The sequence below is a fragment of the Artibeus jamaicensis genome, unplaced genomic scaffold (genome assembly GCF_021234435.1).
Source record: "Artibeus jamaicensis isolate MK-2021 breed Jamaican fruit bat unplaced genomic scaffold, CSHL_Jam_final contig_465, whole genome shotgun sequence".
NCBI classification, from domain to species: Eukaryota; Metazoa; Chordata; class Mammalia; order Chiroptera; family Phyllostomidae; genus Artibeus; species Artibeus jamaicensis.
In genome coordinates, this window is record NW_026521843.1 from 29263504 (window position 1) to 29280539 (window position 17036).

General features: G+C 52.1%; 1 long non-coding RNA gene and 1 pseudogene across 1 annotated transcript; one reads left to right on the forward strand and one right to left on the reverse strand.

The window, feature by feature from the left end:
• The first annotated feature begins 803 nt into the window (after positions 1–803).
• Positions 804–7721, forward strand: LOC128627705 (uncharacterized). Its single transcript, XR_008391997.1, has 3 exons — positions 804–880; positions 4913–5036; positions 5991–7721. It is a non-coding gene; the product is annotated as an uncharacterized LOC128627705 (long non-coding RNA).
• A 7757-nt stretch (positions 7722–15478) lies between these two features.
• On the reverse strand, positions 15479–15603 carry LOC119060924 (uncharacterized; annotated as a pseudogene).
• Between the last annotated feature and the right edge of the window lie 1433 nt (positions 15604–17036).

Consider the following 17036-nt stretch of genomic DNA (forward strand, 5'->3'; position numbering starts at 1 on the left):
TCTCCCGTAGAACAGATGCTTCTCTGGGGTGTCTTTCTCCCCACTTGTTGCAAGTAACCCTAGAAAGCCCCTTATTGCACCTTCCTCTTGCCCCACCCCCAGCTTGCTCCATTCAGAGGAGGTGACGGGAAGCCTGCTTCCAGGCAGGCCGCCGGGACCCTGGGCCCCACACGGTGGGGCCGTTCACTGACCCGGGCTGGCCTCTGCTCACCTCACACTCAGTGGCATTAGGGAGAAGAGGTCCTTTGGTTCATGGCTCTTGGGCCTGACTCTCTGAGAAAAATGGTGGTCCCACGTTGCTTCCTAGGTTTGGGCTCAAAGCTCCAGCCAGCAACAAAGTCTCCTCTTACGTTGTTTTGCCTTTTTCTGTGAAGGGCTGAGAGGCTGGGAAAGATCTGAGTACTTCTTGGTGCTCTGGTCTAACATCCACCAATCCAATGGCCGTCCCAATGTCACCCTGACATCTGCAGAGAGTGGTGGCAGCCATGCTGTGAAAACTTATTTTCAAAGAAAGAGAAAAGGAGGGCAGGCTCTGTCCTTGAGCCTATGGAGACAAAAAAGTGTGTGTCTTTGGCCCTTGAGAGTTTGCCGCTGAAAAACCCATGCACTTCCCCAACACATGGCACCCAGTGCCAACGGTACTGGACTTAATAATAAGGGAGACAAGTCCAAGAACAATGGAGACACTGGGGGCAGAGGACAGATGGTGGGGGAGGGGAGCAGCGGTGGAGGGGTAGACAGGGAGCACGTGTCCTGTGCCCTGTGGAGCTGACAAGCGCCCGGACTCAGATCAAACACTTTCCTGTCCTCTGATATGAGCTGTAACGACACCAGGGCAGCTCTGACAAACCGCCCGTGTTCCAGACCTTCAGCCTTTGGGGTAAGGATGTGACAGCCAAGGCCAAGCTCCAGCTGGCCAGTGGGAATGTGGGGCGGGTTCTCAGGAGGGCGGCTGTGGCTGGGGACACAGATCCGGAAGCAGAGGCTGAACCTGCGGCCATGGGTGACAGCATGGGGGTGGGTTGGGGTGGATGGGGTTCTGAGGAGAGAGGAGGGTGGCCTCCGGGAACACAGTGTCCTCAGGAAGCAGCAGTTCCTGTTGTAAATCCTGGCTCCTCGCCCCCGACAAACTTCCTGATTCTGCACCGCTTGGCCTCAGTGCTGGCGCCCTCCCCTGCAGAGCCAGAGGTGTCTGGCTTCTGTGAAGACCTGCTGTGTGTCGACACTGGGCGGCGGGACACCCACCCTGCCTCCCTTGGGAGTGGGTACTGGGCTCCCATTGAGCCCATGAGCACCCAGGGGTGAAGGGCAGAGGCTGAGCCCCACCCCACAGCTCAGCAAAGTCAGGGCTACTCCTCAGGGTGGCACCGTCCCCAAACTGGGATTGCAAGGGCCTGCATTCTGGTCCAGTCCAGTCTCTGGGCACCTGGATGTCTAGGAGAAGTCATGTCACTTCTTTGTGTTTTTGCCTGTAAACAAGAATGTTGGACCTCAGAGCCCCCTTTCCACTTCACGGTTCTGAAATTCCACTTCAGAACCCAGTTTGTGGCACATGGCTAGTGGTTATGTGTCCCTGCGGTGGCTTATTTTTGGGGGTCCCACAAGCTGCGGTGGTGAGAAGGGCAGCTTTTCTCCCTTAGCAAGTCAGAACCTCCTTGAGGTGAGGCCTCTGCCTCCCGATCAGGGGCTGAGTCTCCTTCTGCCTCTGGATTAAATTCAACTCAGCAAACTGCCTGGGCCGCGGCATGTATCTGGCTCTGCGCTGGGCTCAGGGAGCTTCCCTCCAGAAATTCTTGCCGTGTAGTAGGATTAGACGGGCACAGAGAAGGAAACGATTTGCTCATTCAGGAGGGTCAGAGAAAGTTTCACAGAGGAGATGGGTCCTAAGCTGGGTTCCGAAGGTTGTATAGGAGTTCAACAGGTAAACCAACACACACACACACTCACAACTCCTCTAGGCAGAGGGAATAGAATGTGTGAAGGCATGAAACTGCACGGCACAGGGGAGAACTGCAAGGGGTTGGAACGGAATGAATAAGAAGAGGAACAGCAGGGATGAAGCCGAGGATGTGGGGGGTGTGGGGGAGGGGCAAAGCACAAAGGCGGCGGGGGAGGGGGGCAGGGGGGCAAACTTAAGAGCTTGAGCTTCATCCCAAGGGCCTTAGGGAGCCATCAAAAGGCTTTAGGCAGGAGAATATGGTATGAAGGTCTGTCTCTCAGCAAAAACACTACGCTGTGAAGGACAGACAGATCAGGGACAGGGCTGGAAGGGGGCGAGGGTGGAGGCGGGGAAAGCTCTGGGAGCTACTGCAATAGCCCCAGTGAGAAGCAAGGAGGGCTGGCCCATGGTATGATGGTGGGAATGGCGAGGAGGGCGTGGAATCAGCTGTGATCCAAGCGAGAGAGGTAGCAGGAGCAGAAACTATCAGAAGTGGCTGGGAAGAGGAAGATTCGCCATGGTGCCAGAAGCCAGTTAGGTGTGTTTTGTGAGCTAGGTGTGTTTTTGCACACTCAATAAAACCATTCTCACAGGAAACAAGCCTGTGTTCCCCACACCCAGCTGCCCTGACTGCGTGCCCTTTCTCCTAGCGCTGTCCTGGTGAGAGACGCTGTGACCCCTAGCCCATCCACCCTGACTTACAACAGCTTTCTGGGTCCAAACAACTTTCTTCCCCTTCTCCAAGGCCCGGAGTTCTGGCCCCCATTACAAGAGTCAGGAAGCTGAGGACCTGGTGGGAGATGAAGGGGCCCATCCGAATTCCCACCGGTCCAGTCATTTCCAGTCTCTGGGTTCAGCTCCACTCAAGCTCTCCCTTTAGACCCATGGTTCTCAACAGAGGCAATTTGTCCGAGTCTTGAGATGGTTTGGTTGTTGTGCCAGAAGGTGCTAGTGGCAGCTAATGGCTGGAAGGCAGGGGCGCTGCTAAACATCCTGAAATGCTCAGGACAGCTCCCACAACCAAGAGTTTTCAGCCCCAAATGTCCATCACGCCAGGTTGAGAAAGTCTGCTTTGGACGGAGGTCTCAGAGGGCCCCTGCCCATACAAGCCAGGAAGAGGCCGGGTGCTGGAGCAGAGCTCCCAGGCAGGGGTCCCAGTAATAAGCGTACTCCCAACAATAGGAAAAATTAAGGGCTGTGTGCTCATGGCACTGATGAGGCACAGAGGGGCCGTGAGTGGCCCAAGGTCCCCCAAGGGGCAGGATGGAGCCAGGCCTGGAGCCCACCTCTCCAGCCTTCTAGAACAGAGTCCCAGAAGACCCCCTGAGTCCTCTCTGAAGGGCAGTACCTGCCAGAGTTCGAGGGGCTCCTTCCCTTCTTCTCCCAGCATCCTCCGCTCCAGTCTGTTGGGCGACTGTTTTTCCTCTTTGGGACTTACAGCATGTTCCACTAACCCTGACACTCTGGGGTGTCAGCACTCAAGGAGGCATCTGTCAAGAGGGCCGAGAGCCTGAGTTCCATTGGCCCGGCTCAGGGTGTTTTGTCAACTTACTCAAAATACAAAAAAAACAAAAGCAGAGCTGTCTCTAGGCCTTTGTTTCTGCCCATGGTGGCTCACTTTCATTCCTTTATAGACCAAGTGCCCCACTGGCCCCTCCCCAGGGCACTGATCCCAGAGCCCTGAGTTAAGGACCTGTCACTTCTGAGGGAAACGTTCCATCAGATCAGTTCCAGCCGGGTGGGGACACGGGCCTGAGAGAGCCCGACACAGACTGGGCCTGGAGTGCACTCCTCCCTCCGGGCAGCTGGGCAAGCCCACGGCCTTCATCTCCTTTCCCCTTACACTGACTTGCATCTCTGGGCCATCACAGCCCTTCCGTGTGCCTAGGTCTCCATCCCAGGACTACCTGGTACGCTCAGACTGTTTCAGTAACATAAATCCTCAGAGCAGATCTGCGCTTTCCTAAAAGTGCCACAGGCTTAGTATGCAAATTTAGCCCCCACTGCCCCTCCACCGCCACTACAGCCACCACCACTTCATCAAGCAACTGCCAAGCTCCTTGTCTCCATGACTCTGGGAGAAGGTGACACAGCTCTGAGTGCCCACAGGGCTGAAGCCCAGGCCCCAGTGGATCAAAATATCCACCATACTCCCCAGGAATCATAGTGGTTTCTGGCTTCATACTCGTGTATCTGGCCACCCAGAGCTGTGGGAGCCTACTCTGGAGTCCAGCAGCCTCTTCTCTAAGCTGAAGCCTGGCCCCCAAATGGCAATCTTCCCCCACCCTCACATGGGACTCTTGGCTCCCAGCTAAATGGCCAGCTTCTCACATGCCTCCATTACCCTGGAATATCACAGGGCCCACCGTGAATGCTTGATAAATACCCATGGCAGGGAAGGAATGTTCTCAGACACAGCAAGAGACCCAAGCCACCCACAGGACCAGGGCAGCCCCTCCCCGCAGTCTCCAGCCCTGAGCCTGGGGCGTGGGGAGCAGGCAGGTGCAGGAGAGGCAGAGGGAGGAAAAGGCAATGTCAAGGGATCAGGGATGTGCTCCAGGCGGTGGTAGGAAGTGACTCTGATGGCCCAAGACTCTCTCTGACCTTTCAACTGGAATTTCTGCCCTGCACTAGGCTATTCCTCACCCCCAACACTCCAACCTCACTTTGCGCAATCAACAGATTCCTGAAAAGGTGCCAGGAAATCGGTTTTGGGGTAATCATACCCTGTTCTGAATGCCTGGTGGGGAATGCTGTGTTGAAATACATCTCCCGTAAATCCTTTCCTACAGTAACACCCCACCACCACTCAGGGCAGCAGTCAGGGGAGCTTCTCCAGGATGCTCTTCATTTCTTCAATTACTGTCTGCTTCCCTCGGGGCTCCCCTGGGTGAGAGGACCCTCCATCTCAGAGGACACAAAGGACAAACAATGATAAAGGACAAGTAATGAGATGTTTGCCCTTTGCTGCAGGACCTGAGGGCCTGCAGCGAAGTGAGTCACAGGCAATGAGTCACCCCTGCTTTGTTTGTGTCGATGATGATCCTGGGAGGAAGCAGTCGGGCTGCAGGAGAAGTTGGCTTTTCTCGGCTCGCATGTGAGTTTACATGGTTTATGTGCTTGTGCGTGTGGTGTGCACGTGTGGACGTGCACGCATGTGGGGACGTGCATGCTTGGGCCCCTCGAGTGCACATGGGGCAGCACGTACCTGGAAAATTACTGTTTCCTAACACAGTTGGGAATCACAAGCTTACCCTTCAATCACAGTCTCGTGTCTTAGAGATAACAGGGCGTGGGCAGCACAGGCAGCAGCCTGGGGACCCATCTCTCACGGTGCAGGGGGTGGAGGGCTGTCCACTCGGCGCCGCACCTACCCCTTCCCTCTGCTTGGGAGCCGCCCTTCACCCACCACTTGTCAACTCTTTCCAAAAAGCATGTCCGCTGCCCCTGCCCCTGGACACAGTTTACAAGGCCAGAACCAGGAAATGGGAACTGGGACTAAGGTTCCACTTTGCCAACAAGGACCAGAGCTGCCTCTCCCCAGCGGCTCCAGCCCTGAGCCTGGGGCCAGGAGAACAGGCAGGTCCAACTGTCCCCTAGTCAGAAGCCACATAAAGTTGAGGCTTGTGGGTGGCTGTTTTCCCCACTCTGTGGGCTGGAAGGCAGAGAAAGCAGCTGCCAGAAGAGAGAAGAAAGAAGCAGGAGCCCAGAGGTGCAGGGAGGTTTTCTGAACACACTGCCCTTCCACGCCTCAGCCCCATTCCTGCTGCTCCCCGCCTCGCACCTGTCCTCCTCCTGCAAGCCTAGCCCGGGGTCACCTCCTCAGTGAGGCCTTTCAGCCCCCCACCCCCAGCAGGGCACTCTTCTTTCTCAGTGTCCCCCTCCTCTCGGATTGTTTCCCCACCGGACTGAGCTTCCTAAGGGCACAGCTGTGGCTCATTTATCTTTGTACACCTAGCACACTGGGTGCACATAATGGGTGCTTTGTAATACTTTTGGGCTAATGCCCCAATGCCAATGTTGACCTTGCCCTTCTCTGTTCCCTACACAGATAGTGGAAAGTGCTGGTTATAACCTTGGTGACTCTCCTGTGTAGAAGCCGAAATTCCCCTCGGCTTACAGGGTTGAGAGCAGCTGGTCTCCTTCAGATACCTCTCCTGGGGAAGCCGAGGCAGGAAGCCCTCTCTTTTCTGCTCTGTGGAGCATTCTGAAGAACACGAACCCTGCCAAGCCGAAGGGCTTGTTTCTGAATTGGTTGTGATGTTTGGCTACTGGTAACTACCGCCCCCTGGAGCTGGCTTCAGGAAACGCAGTTTAAGGAATCTAGGGGGCCTTAACCCAAGCTTGAGGGCCTTAGGAATCTCCGAAAACATTTTCTATACAAACATGGATACATATACAAATATGAAATCCACTCTCTGTAACCTAATGTTTATTCAAAAATGTATTGCCAACATTTTTTTTCGTATTAATAAACCTAGATCTAGAACTTCATTTACTGCAGGCAGGGCTTCCACTGTAAGGGAGTGTCAGAGTTAGAGGCATGTGCCCAGTTGGGCATTTGGCCTATTTGCCATTTTTACACTGAAACCAACATTGTGAATGAATACCATTGTACATACATCTTGCCTGATGATCTCCATTAGACAAGTTACTTACACTAGCATTACTGAACTAAAGGGTAGGCACTGGGTTTCTGGTGGGGTTTTTTTTTTAGTTGTTTTTTTTTTTAATGCATAACTGCCCTGAGAGAAAAGATCGTAGCAGAGAACCCTTCCTCAGCCCCCTCAGGCAGCCGATGAGCATGAACGTTCCCTCACACCTTATCAGCACTGCATCCTATGATCCTGCAAATGGTTTTCAAAGTATCTGTTCCAAGAAACACATTTTCCCTTCCCTGCTTAAAATATGGCTTCACAGGAGAAAGCCCAAACTCTCTGGGGAGAAGCTGATGCTTATTGAATTGCTACTACCATGTGCCAGGCACAAGACATGGCCACTTAATCCCAGGAGGTAGATATCATTGTCCCCATTTGACAGGGGAGGTTCAGAGATGTTAGGTGACTTGTCCAAGATCACACAACCAGCCAGAGTCAGGTTCTGAGTCCAGGTCTGAAGATAAGGCTCATGACCTCTCTCCTTGGAGCCCCTAGGGACACAGAAAAATCCAGGGCCTACTCCACGCCTTCGAGCCTCATCCCCTTCTGGACCCAGCAAAGTCCCTGTGAGTGAGCCACACCAGCGTCCCTCCCCAGGTGCTCACCCTATGTCAGCACCTGGGTGCTGGAATCAGAGATGATTTTCCTTATTGCTTACCTATACTTGCTACCAAGGCAATATTGAACTTATTTCATAAAGAAACAGAGAGGGGTTTTTTATTTTAAAAACACCTCATTGTCAAAATTCTCTGGGAGAAAAAAAAGGAGAGCCCCTTCCAGTGGGGTTGGCGTGAGGCAGGAGATAGTCAGGAGTGAGGAAACACTGGAGATGCCCCAGGACCAGGACAAAGGACATCGACACAGGACAGAGAGTCTGTTCAAGGACTGGTTGCCCCCGCTTTCTGGAAAAGAACTGAATCACAGTGAATCATGACTGCGCCTGCACGGAAGATGATACATGACCCCTTCTTCATTATAGCAGCATTATAATAAATTAGCATTGTGGGACCCCCTCCTCCCCAGTGGGCAATCAAGGAAAATCATGGCAGACTACATGTGCAGTAGCTTAAAAGTAATGTAACTACTTGTACTTGTACAATAAAAGTCCACCAAAACCAGCCAGGAAATATCCTCCCTGTAAGAACAGAATCCCTCCGGCCACTGCAGGTCAGTCTCTGCTTGCAGTTGGCCTGCTCTCATGTTCTGTGGAGTGTACTATCACTTAGTAAATCTGCTCCCTCTCTTTCTGCTATGAACTCTCTGTGTGTTCGGTTCAATTCATCATTCATGATCACTGAGAACCTAGTTGTCTGTGCCCACATGTGACAGTGGGCCACAGCTATAGATGGAAGGAATGGAATATCTCAGAAATATCACATGATCTTCCAAGGGGTGACAAGGGCCAACTCACCCACAGTCAAGTCTCCCACAACAGGCCACTGTCCTCTGAAGATGTCCCAGAGCTACTGCTGGCCTCTCTCTCCCCCAGGGACCTGACCACCATCCCCCCCAACTCAGGCTGGCTGCCTCAGGCCCGGACCCTCCCCCAGCCCGGCCCTGGGGCAACAGCTGGAGCCAAATGACTCCAGAGGCCGCAGCTAAATGGCCAGATCTTCCAAAATAAGCAAAGGGAAGCCGAGGGAGCCAAGATGGCCAGTATCAACGAGGGAGTCTGCTGAGGGCCGTAGGCAGGGACAGACCCTGGGAATGTTGCTCGGGGGAGGGGGGGGGGTGGCAGCCAGGGCTGCAGCAGGGACTAGTGTAAGAAAAGAATAGAAACTGGGTGATGGATTGTGGGGCATGGCAGGGACTTCCTCTCCTATACCCACACCCACTCACACACCGGGACACACACTCTATCTGGGACTTCCACAAGACATGTAAGGCACAGAGGAGTTGCAGTGTTTATCGAGTGGGTAGGTGGGTGGACGGCTAGACAAAGCAATGAATGCATATATTAATGGATAGTGAGTAAACAGTCCGGGCTCCTTTGGATGTCAGTGACACCAAGGTGAATCCAGAGCCATGAAGACATTCACTCTCATTGAGTCCTGAGTCCCATTCCTGCAAATTCACTCTAAGGAAAGAATTTCGAGAAAGAAAACTGCTCTGGCCCCAAGAGGCTGCAACAGAGCTGCTTCTAACACAGCAAAACCATAGTGGCCTAAATGAGTGATAACCTGAGGCTAATGAGTAAATCCTGGTAAAATATTGTGCAGCCATTCAAGTGACAGGCAGATGACAGTGTAAAAAAAAAAAAGGAAACCACCTTTTTGAAATAATATGAAGTAAAAAAAATGTAAAGTTTGTAAGTATGGAGTTGCGTCAATAGCCAGGTGGGAAAGTATTTGGGGGGAAAGAACTGTGCAGGCTCAGACATGGAATCAGCGTACAAGGCCAGCTGCACCTCAGAAACGGCACTCACGTCGTTGACCTCCTTTTTCCTGAAGTGGGAACACAAGCGAACTCCATCTCCTGCGGCACAGGACTGCATTAGCTCTTCTATGTGAGGGGCTTTGAAAACTGTAAAGCTCATTACACACTAGTCAAAATTATAAATGTCTCTGAGTGGAGACCGGAAGGAAAGCAAAATAAATACACTGGTGGAGTTAAAATTGGTATTCAGGAAAATACAAACTAAAACAAAAATAGTGCAGTATTTCACCCATGTCAGAATGGCCAAACACCACCAAAGAAACAAACAAATGACAAAAAGCATAGACAGAGCAGCCTCCGCGCCTGATTAAGTTAAACTTGAGCCCTGGGTTGGGCTGCCTGCATGTGGCCGTCCACCCTGATCGGGCAGAGCTGGGTTGTGGACAAGGGCAAGTGGGACTGTGAGAGAAGCAACCCGAGACAGAGGGCTCTGCTGTCCCCTGTCCCCTGGAAAAAGGCCAATGCATTCAGATTTGTTGAGCATGGCAGACGCATACAAAGTGTTTGCCCTGGGCCAGGAACTTTGTAAGGACCTTTCATGTGCTCATTAATCTTCCAAACAGCCCACCAAGAATGACGCTATTACCCACCCTTTACAGATGGGAGCACTGAGGCATGGAGAGTTGAGGAACCGGGCCCAGGATCACCCGCAGGTAGCTGGGAGAGCCAGGACCACAAACCCTCCCCACCTCTCACACACTCAGCCTGACTCCCCTGCTGCCGTCTCCAGAGCCAACCACCAGAGCAGATGTGGCATTGCCAGGCTCTTTCCAGAGGACAAAACCCACGGGTTAGTCGCAGTTGGCCGTTTTTTCCTGGTGAGTTGGCGTCTGTGCTGCCCTGAAACAGCGGGACTGGCCTGGACCAGCTCTGAAAGCTCATGTCCCATCCTGTCTCTTCCCAGATACCCTGGCACCCCATGTCCAGGCCTTGGAGACCTGAGTTCTGCCCCTGACCCCAAGCTCCCAACACCAGAGCTCCCTCCCTCCAAGACTCCACTCCCAGGGAGCCCTCCAGAGAGTGCCCTCACCCTCCAGTCAGAGGACCTGCCCCCCCCTCACCTGCTAAGCACTAACTAGCTCTGTAACCTGGACAAATAGCACTACTTCCCCATTTCCTTCTCTGCCCACTGAAAGAATAATATATATTTTATTCCTAAGTCTGATGACCACAGAGGGGTGCAGGTGAGGTGAGAAGGTAGCCTGAGGGGTTGGTTGTGAGGGCCACTCAGCCTGCCACTCTGGGGGTTCCCATCTCAGGCACAGGGAAAGCCCTTGCTGTGGTCTGCAATCAGAGGGAACAAGAGCTTTTTGGCAGGTAAAGGAAATGGGCCTAAAATCCCCAACAGCCCTAATTCACAGCTGCTTGGAATTCAGTTCTCAAGTATTTACTCAGCTCCTGCTGCAGGGGGTGGAGGGTAGGAATTGCTTTTCTGCTTGTGTTTAGGGCCCGGTGGGAAGAGGACAGACACGGAAGCAGAAGCACAGGCAGGTGGCTCAAATAAACCACCAGATTTTTCAAATTCATGGCCTCCTTTGGCTTTCACAGTAAGCCCAAGAATAAACAGCCACCCCTTTTACGGACAAGGAAGCAGTAGTCATTCTGCTCCCTTCCTTCCACGCTGCCCCGCTAGGTCCAGTCTGGGTGACGGAGGGCCTGGGGTGGGAGGAGGTGCTCGGGGGACTCGAGTCTTGGCTGAGTCAGCTGGCCTGGGCGTGTGTTTCACAGCCTCTCCAAGCCCTCCCTCCCCGCCACTGGGGACATGACTTAACCCCCACAGGCAATACCCCTGGGCACAGGAGGAAGTGGGAGGGCTGTGGCCCAGAAGCTAACAGCCTCAATTACCCTTGTGACAGGAACATAGAACATTTTTATGAAGAGAGAAATTTTTGCCTCATAAATTACACTTAACAAGAAATCAGCCAGAGCCGGTGACCATGGTGACGGCCAGAGGCAGCCTCGCCAGCCAGGATCACCCCAAACGGAGTTCTGAGGGAGCACCTAGGGGTCAGCCAGGGCCAGGATGAGGTCAGAACAGGCAGCAAGAAGGCCTGGAGCTCGGGTGTATCCCTGCTTCCCGACCTGCGCTGCTGGTGGCATCAGCTGTGGAACTGGAGGTGGGGAAGGAGCTTTAAAAGGGTCCCACCCTCAGAGATTCTGATGTGAGTGCTGGAGCCTGGGCATTGGGAGCTGTAATCCCCAAGTGGTTCTGATATACAGCCAAGGTTGAGGACTAAATCGGCCTTCCTCCGCCTGCTGATCGGTGAACAAAACAGCAAGCTTTTCGCAGGTGCCACCTGCTAGAAGGACCCAGAAACAGGACACGGTTTCTGCCTCGGCCCGTGAAGTCCTATTGCCGACTCGCATACCCCACAGGAGTCGCAGATCCTGGGAGGAGGCCTGGGTGCCGCACGTGGTACCTTGGGGAGCCGCGGCTGCACCTGACCCACGGCCAGAGGCTGGATCTGTTCCCTTCCCACCAGTGCACACAAACGCTGCCCCTCCGTGCAGTGGTCACGCTTGCTGTGCGTCCCTTTGCTCCACTCGCTCCTCCACCCTCACCAAACGTCCCCAGTGCAGTAGACCCGCCTGCCAGGGGAGCTTCTTTCACGTCCTCATTTACAACCCTTTGCCGATCGTCACCTCAGGCTCGCAGTGAGTGACACCAGGCCTCTGCCGGCTGGGACACGGCAGTCAACCAAGCTCCCTCACTTTTCCTGCTGCTCCCACAGCAATTCTTCTCCCCAAAAGTGGAATCCACTCACGTGATGAGCAGCCTCAGGAGGGTGCAAGCAGAGACTCAGAACAGCCTCTAGCAACTTACATTCTTCCAGTGAAACTGCAGGCTGATCCCAAGCTTCCCAGTTACTCTTGGGTATTAATAAATAATCACATATTATGTCATAAAAAGTCCATCCCAACCCCCGCCAGCCAGAGCAGCCCTGCAGTGGCTCAGGCTCTCAGAGGCACCTGGTGTTCAATGCTGACCCTGGGGAAGATTCCATGTGCACACAGAGACCTCCCATGGCTGGGAGGGCCGGACTTGACCATGTCCTCTCCGAAACTGATGCGACAGGATCAGCTCTGTTCAATACCTGGTTCTTCACACAATATTCAGACTTCTGTGGGTCATTGTTGTTGTTCGTTTTCTAATAAAAGTATTTAAGAATATGAATTTTCATCAGAGTAGAGCCAATTTATTAATGAACATCATTTGCCCGCCCTACCTTTCAAAAATGATAAAAGTAACAAAGGCTCATTGGGTAGCACATACAACCCAGAAATGCACTCATTAATTCATTCCACAAATATGTATCCTGTGCCTTCTGTATGCCTGACATGGGTCTTGGCACGATGGAAACATCGAGAAACACAGTAGATGCAGACCCTGCCCTCAGCTTCCAGTTTATCCGGGCGTCGGGTAGACACTCACGATTATGAGGTCGCGTGATGCAGAAAGATGAAAAACACACACACCAGTCAGCCGTCATCTCAAGACCAGAGATTTCCATGGTTCTCATCTCAGTGGATGACTTCCTGGTATTGGTGTTATTGTTACTACATGTAGCATTAGATGGTGAATATTTTCCCATATCAACAAATATTTTCTCAAGCAAATTATTTTAGTGATTCAAAGTGTGCATGAATCATAAATGTCTTAATCCCAGAATCTGTAAAGCGGGAAGAGTTTTTCCAGGCTGCCACGCTGTGGGTGTGAGAAGTGGGCACAAACACCAGGAAACGGTGGGAACCACGAATGGTGGTGGCACTCCCCGTCTAGAGGCACACGCAGTTCTGGAAGGGAAGGGAAAGGAAGCCAAGTTCAAACCGTGCGGATTCAGCCCCAGCCCTTGGTGGAAAGCCCCTGAAAAGCACCCCCTTCACCGAGGGACGAGAGGTCGGAGACAAAGGAGCACATGCACGCCCAGAGGGCCTGTGGGTGCCGGCCTCGGGACGGCCAAGCTGCACCATCTCCAGAAACTTGTAGCCGGGTCTCCCGGTTCCCACTGGATTCCTGAATTACTTGAATAATTGCTTCGATCTTTTCATCAAAACCCAAAGTTGAGGGAATCGGCCGGAAGCTCTTTTTAAGAGAAGAGATTGTACTCCTTGGAGCTGCGAGGCTGGCCCATTTAATGCCTTCTTAATTCCAGGGCTGCAGCCTTTCCTCAACCACAGCCAAACTGCAGCTCAATTTCAACTTTCTTTAAACTTTGGGAAAGCCTGGTGCATGTCTTCAGCTGGAAGACATTTTTCCCCCTTCCTTTTTTTTAATCAGCTCAGAAGTCAGCAAGCAGCTTGGGCAATCGAGTTCATAGTTGGAGAAACCAAAGACTAAATCACCATCCGCATTCACACCCAGGGTGCACGGTCTCAGCTTTCAAGAATTTGGTGTTTGTCTTGGAGAAAACCAAGAGCCTAAGCATAGCCAAGGGAAAGAGGAAAGTGCCGCTTCAGCCCTGAGCTCTGTTCCCCTGCAAATTCGGGAGTGGTGGACCAACACAGTCAGGAAACACAGTCCAAGGATGTAGCTGTGCAGTTGTGTTAGTCTTAAGGTTCCACTCTTGCATTGCCCTGCGCGGGTTTGTGTGCGTTCACTGGCACAACCCTCTGCTGGCTGCTTTGCCTGGTCATCATTCTCCAGTGGTTCCCTTCTGGGTGTTTAACTTTCCCAACTAAACTTTCAGCTTTGGGCAGAAACCTTGTGGGACTTGGGGTCTGGTTTGTTTTAACACCGGCCGCCCACCCAGGCATCTTCACACAGGCCCTGCTGTGATGAGATGGGGGTGGGGAGTTGGGAGGGGAGGGAAGCACACAAGAAGTTGCAGCTCCAGCCTCACTACAGCCACATGCCACGAGCAAGTCACTTAGCTTCTGTGAGTGTTGACTGTCCCATCTGAAAAATGGGGATATCAGTGTCTGCCATATTTAATCTGCTACATTAAATACAGTGCGTTAAACTGTAAAAGATGATGTCAAGTTAGTAATTATCCTTACTGTTGAATGCCAGTTACCCACACGGAGACTTGAATTGTATCATGAAGACTATACGTTTCATTTTCTTCTTGTCAAGTTCCCAAGGAGAAAGTATCATAAGAAACTTCTGGAGCTAAAGAAAAACTGTAAATTGAGAAAGCCTCGCACTGGACTAGATGTCTTCTCATCATCAGAGATTCATTTACTCTACCACAAGTCTATGAAGTGAGAAACATTATTACCCCCTTCAGATCAGTGACCTCTATCAAGGTCACCCAGCTAAGGAGAGGTCACAGTGGTGTGCTGGTAAACTGACTCTCTGAAGGGGGCTTGTGGTGGGGGAGACTCAGTTTCTTGGTTTGTAGGGTTTGCTGATTGCTGTGGTGTCAATACCCCCACAGTGGCTGATTTCACACTAACTGGTAAGGGCTAGTAGCTTCGGCATATTGCTGGGTCTGTAGCATCTGGAAGTAAACTCAGTTTTAGGTTAAGTTCATTTCATGAGCCCATGACTGAGATGCTCCCTGAAAACAGAATCCTTTCCCACCAGGGAAGGACCACGGCTGCCTGACTCACCTGGGCTCCAGCCCCAGACCTACCCAACCAGATCCTCTGGGGCAGGACCTAAAGGCCTGCATCTTAAACACGGACCTGCATCTGCATTGGTGTTCAGGTCCAGCCCAGCGCTCAGCCACCAAGAAGACGATTTGTCCAGTCACCCCTAAGGCCCCTCCCAGTCCTGTCTCCCAAAGGCAGCAGGGACACTGACACTTCTGAGCAGAGAGAAGACAGCATCCCGAGTGGCCTGTCCTGGGCTTCTGGTTCTGGGGGTCCATGGAGGAGCTGGGTCAGGGTGGGGAGCTGGTGGCTCTGTCTTCACGTTTACACTGTTTTTCACCAAATCAAAGATGCCTCTCATCGTAAGCCACACCGTTATGTCATTTACCACCAAGAAAAAAAAGTTATCAAATTCAAAAATGTTAAAATATTAAAACATGTACTTTAGAATGGATGAAATATGATATGTGTGAGTGCACTCGTATTCACACTCATATGTCCCCAGCTTCACGATGGCTCAGTAAATGTCCTGTCCTTTGAGGGTGAGACTGGGTCCCTCTTGTCCTTCTGTCCTCAAAGATCATCAGACTAGATTGAAAGAATACATACCTAACAGCATATCAATAGATACACTTTATTGGTTAATTATCAATTAATTCCCCGGGGCTCTGTGCTAAGGTCTTTCCCCTTAATCTCCACAATAATCCTATGAAATAGGCACCAGATTGTCCCCACTTTACATAGGAGGTAACTGAGGCTTTGCAAAGCCATGTAACTCCTGTGCATCCTGCCTGGAACTTGAACCCCGGGTCTGAGACCCGTGACCGCTCCCACAGTACCGGCTGCCCAGAGACATTCAAAACTGTTCGGCGAACTCAAGGGTAGAACACCACACCTTAGTCTGTTCTTCGAGGCTTGGCAATAAATAAACCAGTTTGATTTCTCTTTGGTGTTTCGGCTGAAAGAATAGGTAACACTTTTGACTGATGAGAACAGATACTACACTTGATCTTAGCCAAAAGGCTGAGAAGCAGTGAGGATAGGTAACATTTTAAAAAGCAAAGTTTTCTCACCTCTTTTGGGGTTTCGGCTTTCTCAGACTTTGAAAGGGACGGTGGGAGGGGATTTTCTCAGCTTTGGTTAAGCTTGGAGAGCTCACTGGCATGAAACTTTAAGGACTGAGTCAGGATGTAAACTCTGGGGTACAGGGCACTTAACCGACACCCCACCCTCCTCCTGGCCCTACCCCACCCCTCCCTCAGAGTTTGGTTCTTTCCATCCACCTGGCTTTCCAAACCCAGGCTGCATCCCACCCAGGGCCATGCCTCTCCACCCCATCCCCACACTGCTGCAACCCTCGACCTCGGGGGGTGGCCCTGCTCCCCAGAGAGCCATACTAACCACAGTGTTGGGGAAATGCCTTTTCCCTTCAGCTTGGCTGCAACACAGTGGGGATTTTTCCAAAGGCATTTGTGTTAGGGAAAGAAAGCTCGGCGGCTCAGAGGCTGACAAGCCGAGGTCCTTCACAGGTCTCAGAAGAGGCTGCGTGGCCCACTCAGACTTGACTGGGTCCGTGGTGCCACCCTAGCCCTTTCCCCTCTGGTCATCACTTTCATCGTTTGGGGAAAGTTTAACAGCGCCTTTCCCCACAGTAGTTTAGCCCGAGTGGTTACATTCTCGAGTCCTTATTTGTTTTTGAATGGTTTCACTGTCGTGCGATTGTATGTGACAGTGTGTTGTGTGGAGGGGCTTCTGGTGGCCGTTTGATTCAGGGAGGTTTGAAGAGGAGTCCGCCCATCCCTTTGCCCTTGTAAAGGATCGTGTTAAAAGGAGGGAGTCACATCCAGTTCAGACCGTGTGACTCCGGTCTGCATCTGGAACCCGCGGAAGCATTTGATATCAGCCGGCCTGGCTCTTGAATTCGAAGATCGAAAGTCTTCTGTTCCACCTTGAAGCAGCCAACCCCGCGTGGGGGCGCTCTCTGTTGCTCCCGCCATTTCAACCACCCGGACACCACCCACGGCGAGGTCTGCCACCAAACCTGGTTCATCTGGAACAACATGTGCAACAGATCTGGGCGCTAGCTTAAGGTTTACTCCTTGCTAGCGTTATTAATGTTTTTTAATCTTGTTCTTTTAATTACATAAAGGCAGTAGGACAGAGCAGTTTGTGTAGAGAGCATATTGTACAGACTGTCCTTCTTTGATTCTGTCACAACCACTGATTTCATGTTCGCGTGTCCCCTTTGGGCTTCACCCCCATATGTATTCTAGCTTCATAATAGAGCTTTTGTGACTTTAATTTTCCAAGTGGAGTCAACAGCCCCTTGAGAGCATTACTGCAGCTCCGACTAAACCTGTCTTCCTCACCCCAAAAGCCACCGCGGCACTTCCCCTTCATTCTCAGGACGTGGCCACACCTCTGCGGCAGAAACGGTGTTAATCTATGTAAGTCAAGTGCAGCATTAG